The sequence below is a fragment of the Melanotaenia boesemani genome, chromosome 23, assembly GCF_017639745.1.
Source record: "Melanotaenia boesemani isolate fMelBoe1 chromosome 23, fMelBoe1.pri, whole genome shotgun sequence".
Lineage (NCBI taxonomy): Eukaryota > Metazoa > Chordata > Actinopteri > Atheriniformes > Melanotaeniidae > Melanotaenia > Melanotaenia boesemani.
The window spans coordinates 9,736,529-9,747,181 of NC_055704.1; positions in this window are offsets into that span (position 1 = coordinate 9,736,529).

The window sequence follows — 10,653 nt, forward strand, 5'->3', positions numbered from 1 at the left end:
TGACAATATGCAGAGGAATGTGAAAAATGTCTGATTTAATGGGTTTTTATCTGCGGCCTTAAGGCGATCCATAACTTCTAGAGAAAAATACAGCAAGCATGTGCAAAATTCATGAACAGTATACATCAGAACTTTAAATAATTTGCATGCATGTGTATGTTCTCTGTACATTAACACACATGCATGAGGATGTCCATTTACCGCTGAGGGAAACAAGAAAGAAGAGGATGTAAAAGGTCGAAAACAGCAAAGCTAATGGACTCTAAAAGAAGAAAAATGAAACCTCAAGGTGTAAAATGAGTGAGACTATGGCAGCAGATGGAAGCAGCAGGAAGGAGTAAAAGGCTGGCTGAAATTATGTTATGAGAGTGGGAAGAGACAGAAATGTGAAGCCTGCTTCAATACGATGCATCTGCTGATGCTTACCATGCACTTCAGTTACAAAATTCTGTAGAATTGATGGATGAGTCACTGCATCATTCACACACTTATGTAAGGGCACATACACCAGATATATGCTCATTTTGGTACTTTTTCACCTTAAATTGGAATTTTTCAGTTAAAAAAAAGTAAAAAAAAACATCACATTAGAAAATGTAAGGTGTAAAAAAGGGTAGATTTTAGCAAAGCCAATTAATTACAATTATATTTACAATTATTAAAGACAATTAAGTGCTTTGCATCAAGTTGTGGGAGTAAAACAGCAAAACTATGCACCTACGCAGCCCATTACAATTGAAAAAGAGACAAGAAAAAAGGAAAAACTCACTTCTGTCTTGCATTTGGAAACAGCGTTGCAAAAAGTCATTCTGAAGCTACAAAACACGTCTCATATTAAAACCAAAACCACAACTCTTCAGCACTGACTAATAGATGCACTTTTGGTTATAAATGCTTCATGTCTGGCTTGACACAGGCAAGTTTACACTGAGCATACTAAAATAAATAAAATAAACTTTTGCAAATACTGTGTAACAGCTCTCATAAGGACAGAAGGCACATAAACACTGACAAGAAAACACACAAATATGGGGGGGAAGTCAGCATCATTAGAACAGGAGTCTATTGGAGCAGGATGTTAATCTTGAACATGTTTCCACCGTCTGCACAGTTGCTCTCGGTATTACTCAGACCAGCGGTTTCAGTACAGATGTGGTTCTGTCAGAATTGAACACTTCAAAATTTATGTCATGATGCAATGTGAAAGGTGCAGAGTGAGTGATTACTGCTCTTGTAGAATTTACCACAACTAGTGTGTGCTGGTGTGTATTTTTGAGAAGAAGCTCTGTATAAAGCAACATGTTGACCAGACTCCAAGAAAAAACAGCATGTAGGTTTTTATAGGCCGTGTGTGCAAGCATTAGGGATTAAATGTAATGCTGCTTTTGTGATTTTATAATTATTGCTGCTATGAATGGAATCAGGTGTTATTGTTTGTTTACATCTGTATTAGCAATAGCATCACCATTAATAAACATGAACGGTACCATCAGTGTTCTTATCAGCAGGCAGTTGACATATCATAAACCCACCTGCAGGTTTCTACAATAAATCTGAGATATTTGCTTTAAAAGCCTCAAGTTAACGCAGTGTTTCTTAGAAACTTGATGCAAAAAAAACATTTTTGAGTGGTTTTGATTTGGTATGAAGAAGGTAAAAAAAATAATCAAAATATGGTCTTTTTAGTTATGTTTTTGGACTGTTTGCTTAAAGATTTTTACAAATTCATGCATGATGCAACAGCTGTGTTATATTCTGTCATGCTGCAAGATAATATCTTTTTAAAATGTGTTTTCATTGTAATAAAATTGCTTAGTACTAATCATTAGTGGCATCACCACAATATTAGCATATTAGCAGGAAATAACACATTTGAAACTTTATGTTGCAACATGTGGTATCATATTAGCTGGTGAAATTCTTTGCTTTTACACAAATGGACTGTGATGCTTGCACCAAATCTGTTTGATATTATCTTTGAGTTTTAGTTTGTTTGCTCAAATAAAGAAAGGTCTTTAGATGAATATTCCTCATAAATGTCTTAAATTAAAAAAAAAAAGATACAGCAGCCTGCAAGAGGGCATTACGTTTTGACAGGATATCAATATTAAAGCACACTTCATATGGTACAGAAGAAACTTAGAAGTTGGTTTGTAGGTTTGCATTTTCTCTCCCATGGGCCTATTTAACATGTTTTTCTCACAGACCCAATAAACAAACACGAAGCACAATTAGTGCTATGCATATATGTTAATGCATGTGTGTGTAGAGATGGCTCTAAACCGTGAGAGCACGTATAGATGATCCTGTGACTAAAACAAAGAAAACAGATTTATTTGAATATATACACTCCTATAAGGCAATGCATGTGTTACTACACAGATACACACACTCACTAAACATAATTTCTCCTAACACTCTAATATGGTTCATTTTCAGTGATCAAAACATACATAAAAAGAGTGTTAACGCTGTCAACAAGCAAGCATGGGATGTGGAACTGTCGTTTTCATTCTCAATATGTCAAGGTTGGGGTGTATTCCAGCAGTGAGGAAGAGGGGGAAGAGGGTTAGAGGGGGAAGGAGTGTCGTTCTCCATCCTCTGCTCTCCAGAGAATCCCATCATGAAAAACGCCAAAGCACAAAGAGCTCAGAGCCTTCGACTGAAACCGAGGGACCTTTTATCCAAAAGCTGGAGCATCACTGGGGCAACAGCGCCACCCAGCACACCACGATGAGCACTACACCTCCTCATCTTCTGCAGCCTGACCTGCCCTTTCTCCATGTTAAAAAAAAAGAAAACAAAGACTTTTTTGTCTCATCCACCATTAATGATCAAAATGAGTCACATCACCTTTTTATTTGTTTTAACCAACCCCCCTTTCAAACATAACACACACATTTAAACCTGAAAAAGAAGTGATAAAAGACACATTCATCTTTCTGTGTGGGAATCTAACCCTTAATGGGCTTGAGCAGCCTCACAGCCAAGCACAAACACACGCACAAAATCAAACTAATTACAATTTGTCCTTTCTCTTTTGTCCTTTTCTCAGTGCTTCCCTTTAATTCCCAGCAAATACACATGAAAAAGGGAGGGTGGTGTGTGTTTGGGAGAAATATAAGGGGCTAAGAGGGGGAGAGGGGGGGTACTCAGGGATTTTCTAAAGTGGCACAGTAAAATAACTCACTAGAGTGTATATCGGTTTCCTCTTTCCCTCATTTAAATAAGCGCCAACACTGATTTTCTAACAAAAATATGGTACTAGTATAATAACAATGAAATAAGACCCTGTGAAAACTCACAGCCTGCAGCAAGTATTTAAACTATCATTTAAAAAGGGCTGATCTGTAATTCAGAGCGGATATGGTATCAGACGGCGTGCTTGTCATTCCCTGCTATAATCTCCACTACGCTGAGAAACACACTGTCTGCTGGCAGCACTGGAGAGAGGGAGGAAGAATAGCGAGGAAGGGGAGAAGGAAAGGGGGGCAGGATTTGACTACACATTTCTCCTTCTCCTCTAGGTGCCGTTTGTTTGTCTGCTATCGGCTGCGAAATCTCTGAATCTGGTTTAAAGATTGGGGAGGAACGGAGCCCAGAAAATAGAAGGAAGTGGAAAAAGTTTTTCCAATGAAATTATTTGATGCTAAAGGATTTTAGTGGGGCAAAAAAAAGGTTTAAGGGGTCAATGTTTTAGAAAAATGCTGATTTAAAAGTTTAAAATTTATCAGCAGCTTTAGTTAAAAAAAAAAAAAGTATTTGCTGCCCTTTCAACAAAAGCCTTGAAGTCATTTAAATTTTCTTTTATGTTAACAGTGACATTGGAAAGACAAAAATATCTCAAAGCAAAGTCTTATTTGCTGTTTCAGAACTTTTGAGTTACCCATTAAGTCTTTAATGAATAATGAGTACAGATTAATAATTAATTCATTCTCCGGGAAAACAAAAAAAAACTCAAATGAGGAAGGCTGATGGACAGAGGGACTCAGGAGGTGGATGGAAAGGACAACAATCAATCAGCCGTTTCATTATTCTAATAACTATATTAATCAGCTGCAAATCTGGTCACCTAACTCTTTAAACCAGCTTAAGTTTTTCAAGCAGAATTGCTCAAACATTTTATGTACAGCGTAACAATTTAGAGTTTTTATGCACCAGCAAAGTTTAACTCTTCAAAAAATTTCCTACAGTTTCTGAGACCTTCTGTATCACTTTATGGTAAAAACTTTTACCTCAAAACCCTGTTGTACACAATCTGATACTTGTCTGCTGCCCCCTGGTGGATACCTTTTGCACTACAATAATTTTGACATATCACATGGCAATAAATGATAAATATAAAAAACGTATTTTGTTGCTTTTTTTAATAAAATACCAAATAAGATGTTCAGATTTTTAAAAATTTAAATTTCCTCACATTTTTTTCTTGGGTCGGTCTTTAAAAAGTTAAAAAAAATAGTACTTTGTCAAACATAAATAATAAGAAAATGTAATGATTTGCAGATCTAATGAACCCTGTGTTTTAGCTCATGTTGAATTTAAAGCCAACAACCCTTTAATAGAGGAGCGACAAGATACTGGAAATCTTTTTGGATTAATTGTTCACAACTAATTAGGTTGACTGGCAGCAGGTCTATAACAATGTTGGGCAAGAGCCTTCAAAAAGAAAAGATAAGGAGAAAAATTTAACAGTTAATGGCACGTTTGTCAATGTGAAGTTGCAAAGAATTAGCAGATATCTATGTGCTAACGACATTAGCATGACACTGTAGTGCAATTCTGTAGTGAAAGTACATTTGGGAAAACCCCATATATAAACATTGTTTTCTACTATATCTACACATGCAATCCAAAAATGTAGTATTGACAACTATTACATGTGCAAATATTTTTATATGGCAGTACATTACAAGGCGGTGAATGGTAATGTTTGTTACACTAGATAGCCAAATTAAAGTCTCATCCAACCTAATGATGTCCAAAAACTTTCCACTTTTCCACAATGCTGTCAATGGCAGTTGGTTGTTTATGACTGAACATAAAAAATACATAGTTAAGTTCAAATGGAATTAATATGTTTTTGATTATGAACCAAAAACACTTTGTCCAGTTTAATTATTAATAAATACATGGAAATGGATTGGCAACACTTCACCTGATTCCTCCCATACACGAAACATCAGGGAAAGTCAGCTTACAGTGTCTGCAGCTTTATATGGACATGTGGACAAACACAACAATTGCCTTTTCTTATGAGACTTGTCAGTGGACAGTTAAAGAGTCTGCATGTGTGATGGCAGGTTGGTGCAATAGTGCACATAAACATGGATAATTTGCATATCTGGGAAGACACCACTTAAAAGCTTTAAGAGCGTTATTAGCTGCTATTTAAGTAACACATTTTTAAGGAAAAACAATGACCTCAAACTACTTCTCAAAACTGTAAAGCATCTTGTTAAACCAGCCTGCAATGAAACCAACAGAAAGCATTTAGAGCATTATTGAAAAAGAAAGTGCAACAAATACGTATCTGAATTTTGAAGCAGCTGAAAGCTGCAAGAACGAGGAAACATTTCTTTTAACTACTAAAACAGGTTGCTGTGTTTTCATAATGCATTGTTACAACATTTTTGATGGTTAGGCTTTTGCATTTTTGATATAAAGATGAATCAAGTAATCAATATGTGATAAATAGCTATAAGCAGTGGTCTTTCCTGAACAGGGAGGCTCATAAACACACACACACACAGACTTGAGGACACATTGGGTTTTGGTTAGACTTGTGGTCTGGACAGGAAAGGGCTGGGGCCGCCACACTCAGCAGGACACGAACCCTGGGCAGTTCACACACACACACACACACACACACACACACACTGATTTAAACATACTGCATGGGCATCCTCACCCACCTATCCTGTTGCAGTGGGGGGTCGGAACCAGCCAGACACACACAGAACCGTAGACATCATCATACTCACATAAACTGGCGGAAACTGGCAGTGACATGCTGTCCGGCAGGGAAGGCTCGGGGCTCAGAGGCCACGCCAAGCCATCTATCATACAGCCAGAAACATAGTAACCCAACACATGAGTGGCAGATCATCACACATACTTACACACAGGCTCACACACAATGAAGAAGACATATGCAGGCGTTCCTGCAAACAAAGCACTTCCTCAGACAAAGCCGACAGCACACGTCTTCATGGAACAGTGGCTGTATGAGAAAACCTCAACATGAAGCGAATCTAATGAGACGATATGATCAGTCTCCACACACATGGGTAGGTTTTACTGGTAGTTTATCTGTGTTCATCCTGGCTTTCAGTGGATCCAAACATTTTTAACATGGAGATTTGAGGTAAAAGGATATAACCGTAAATATCACATCTGGGAATTACAGCGCAGTAAAATATGTACTTGGAACTAAAAGAAAGACAAATAAAAGCCTCTTCCTTGAGGATACAATCAACAACTTCAGTCAAAACTATTAGTATTTACCTTGACAAACACTTTGCATCCCACTTTCCAGAGAGTGTGCTTCACAATCAAGCCCTCAGCCTGAATAAGTGCCCCACTTCATTTGTAAAACACCTCTGTGAATGATACAAACTGCCCCTTCCCATGTCTAAATCTCTTCCTCTCCCTTTCTCAACAGGCCTCACCATTCACGCCCCTCAGAAACCTGAGCTGGCCAAATTGATGGGAGAATAGCTCTCATTTGAACCAGGAGAAAAGTGGCCAGTTTAAGGGCTGCAGTTGTATTTTAAACCCTGCTGGTATTAAGGAGACTGATGAGCCTGGCGGGCAGCGAGAGGCAGTGGTGACCCTCCCTCCTGGCTCCCATTGGGAGAATGAGAGGGAGGCAAAGAGGCAGGAGGGGAATAAATCTGCGTGGCGGCAGGAATCGATCGTTTCTCCCTCCTTCTTCCTGTGCTATCTCATCTGCAGGGGCTGAGAGAGGCAGAGCGGTTTAAACGATCCTGACCTTGTCCGACATAAATAGTCAGAAAAGTCCACAGAGCAGATAGCTTTGTGTAAGGCTGAGGTGGAGGGAGAAAGCGGAAAGAGGGAGAGGAACGCACTGAGATAAGAATAGTAGGGATGGGGGAGTGAATGAGATAATGCCCTGCCGTTAGTACATCAGAGTCCATGTCGCTCACACATACAAATGTCGTTGTGGGAAACAACGTCAACCTCACTTCCTGTCTTCATCGCATCTCTCCTGCCTTCCGTCTCCAGGAATGAAAAGAGGAGAGATGAATGAAAAGAGGAGGAGGGGAGGAACATCTTCCTTTTTGAAGCTCTCATCCCTCTTTCTGTGATTACCTGAGAGAAGGATGAAGTGATGGGGAGAAGTCAATTGGCTCCCCCGAACTGCCATTCTGCACTCCTGAAGAAGACATGAGTGTTTTAAAGTAAGAAAGGAGCTCTTTTGTGCGTCTTTTCTTTTGAGTGTAATGCTGCTGTACCTGACAGAGGCACTGCCCCGGGTAAAGGCAGAAATCTCTGCCTCCATTGTCACCTGTTCCTCTAATCATTTTCCGCCCGTCATGCCACAATGGAGGAGGGTGATAACGATAACGAGGTGAAGCTAATACAGAGCTGCAGCAAGGCCTCTGAACACAATGTTCAGATGTCTTCACTCATTCAAACACACACACACTCGGGTTAATGCAGAAATCCACATGCTGATACACTCATTTTCTTCTTTATTCAATTTCATTATGGTTCCAACTGTCAAATCTGCTATCTACTTTACACTTTTTTCATAAAACAAAGGAATAAGTGAAAGAAAAGAGTAAGAAGTTATTTGCTATCTTGAAGGCTTTCAGGAGGTAGTGTCTTTTAAATTTAGGCTAAGTCATGTTATTTGGTAACTGATGCATCATCTTTGATATAATTACCTCTACTTAGTTGCTCCATGATCTAAAAACAGATAAATCTTATAATCATAACTGAACATAGTCTGTATATGTGATTGTGTGTTTTGCACTTCTCTTACATTTATTGAGATTATTTTTATCTATCTATCTATCTATCTATCTATCTATCTATCTATCTATCTATCTATCTATCTATCTATCTATCTATCTATCTATCTATCTATCTATCATGGCAATATCCAAGTTTTACTTCTTGTGACCTGTGTGATTGTAAAAATAATTCCATAATTTAACAGATATTTGGTCTTAAAGACATGGATTTTTACCAAAATATTGGCCAATTCTGACCCCAAAAACCTGAAATCTTCAAAATGTCAGTCCACAATCGTCACAGTGGCAATGTCATATCCTTCACATCCTAAAAAAAAAACACACAAAAAACCTGGACTTACTATTTAATTAAGCAAAATACTTTTATATATATTTTAGATGGATTGTAAAAATAACATTTTTCCTTTGTAGTTTAAGGATAATGTAAATGTGTTGAACTGGGGAGAGATGTATTACTTAATTCATAGGGTTTGTGTTGATATTAAAAAAAATAAAAATTAACGCTGACATTAGGCATTACTCCCTGTTTGTGTTTTTGTTGTATTTCTGAGACCCAAATGTGACAAGAGTACATGAAAACACAAGACATGCTCAAATGCTTGTAACTCTTGAGTTAAAAGGTATCCACACCCTCGGAGCATGTTCTACAAATTTACTTTAAATGGGACCAAAACTGACTAAAGTGACTCTTCATATTCATGGAAATTATTTCTGTAATATATTTAAACTTTTCAGCTCCAGCTGATAAACCAGGAATGTGACAAAAATGTGTTGCAGTTTTACATTTCATGAAATGTCCTATCCCAGGACTAGGCTGGGACAACATTAATTAACCAGGTATGTCATGTCCAAACTAAACCAACTTGCTTGGGTTTGTAAAGACCAAAGAAAACATTCTGCACTGGCAGGACTACAAAAAGGTAAAAACAGGAGAACATTGGTCTCTGAAGGAGCTAACTTACTGTCTTCAAAGGCCACATTTGCTGGTAGACAGAGTTGATGTTCATGCATGTGTCCCAAAAGTAAAATAACTAATTACATTTAACTTAAAAAATAGTACATATTTGTGTTTTCTAGAAACATAAAATAGCAAGATACTTTCCTGCCAACTGGGTTAGGAAACAGCAAAGTTTGAAGTTAAAAATCAGTCATATGAATTCAGCCTGAAAGGAAGAGATGATGAGTTAATAAACAGCTTTCAATCATGTACAATAACTGTTCCCAGTGTGACATTACTAGTAAGTCTGTGGATTCCCATTTTGTAGAATTCACCTTCTTTTTTATTTTGGTGTTTTTTTTTTATGTTTTTTTTTTTTAGCCAGAACTGATGCTTACAGGATGGAGGATGTTATTCTTTTCCCAGCCAGGTTGTACACTTGTTTATTTCTGCTGTGAAGTTGGACATTTTAATGAGAACATGAATGCGAATCAACAAGTGGCCATTTAAAAAGCTGCCTTTTTTAGCCCCTGCATCTTTCATGGTTCTCCCTCAGAGATTCAGAGATTAATTTACATATCTCAGATTTTGTTTAAGTAAAAGCCCATATTTTCAAATTTCATTACCTTAAATTTATTTAATAAGTTGTTTTTTAGAATCTGTAGTTAACCTGTTATTTCAAAGATTAATAAACTTTTAGGACCAGCTGCTTACATAAAAGACTTTTTCCTTAATTTTAACCAATAGCTTTTAGGCCAGCAAGTCTTGCTTCCAACCTCTTAATATGGACCTCACACAAGCTGTTGAACAACTTTCATAGTGTGACTTGTATTAAATGTGTTTATTTATCTATGTTAATATTTACAAAACAATGAGACCTACATAGTGGGAAAGCTGGACTGCTGAGAAACTAAGAATAAACCACAGTAAGCTGTCTCTCTGGGTCAAAAGACCTTTTAACTGAACTTCCTGTTTTCCATCCATCCTTCTACCAGAACCCTGCTCTCATTCCAACACAAAATAATCGCTATAAAATCTAAACAAAAACAAACAGCCTCATCCATCCAGAACCCTGCACCCCGGAAAATTCCTAAATTTGCCATCAGAACTTTTCAAGATTTCCAAATGACACTCCCTCCTGTCCCCTTACACCCCCTGTTCCCTCACCCTTTGTCACCCACTTCCATACGACGCTGGCTAGCCGGGGCCTCACCAGCGAGGGGGAGATGAGAAGGCTGCTGCTCTCTGACTGCGATTATCAGAGTCTGGCATCGCTGTAATTTCAGTGTTCAGATGCAATCGCTCCCAACTCCCCTCAGGAGTAAACAATAACAAGCTCAAATACAATAGACAAACAAGGTCTGCAGGACATGTATGCACACAGATATGGGCACACACAAAAGCATACACAGTAATAAATCCAAACCACAAGAACCTTCTGGTTTCTGTCTATATTAGGTAGAAACTGTTGCTATAGACTCAAAACATCTCATTTCATCCAGCAATAACATGAGAAACCACGTGTTTTAATTAAAACGACTGCACTCAGATCAGGTATCAAATCTGACTATATTATGTAAATTTGCTGGAGCAAAACCCATCACTGAATGCAGCTAAAAGGCATTGTTTCATGTTTCAACACTGAAAAGGATCAGTTTTAAGTGGATTCAGATTGTTGCTTGGGACTGAGAAGCCACACATTTCTTATGAGAC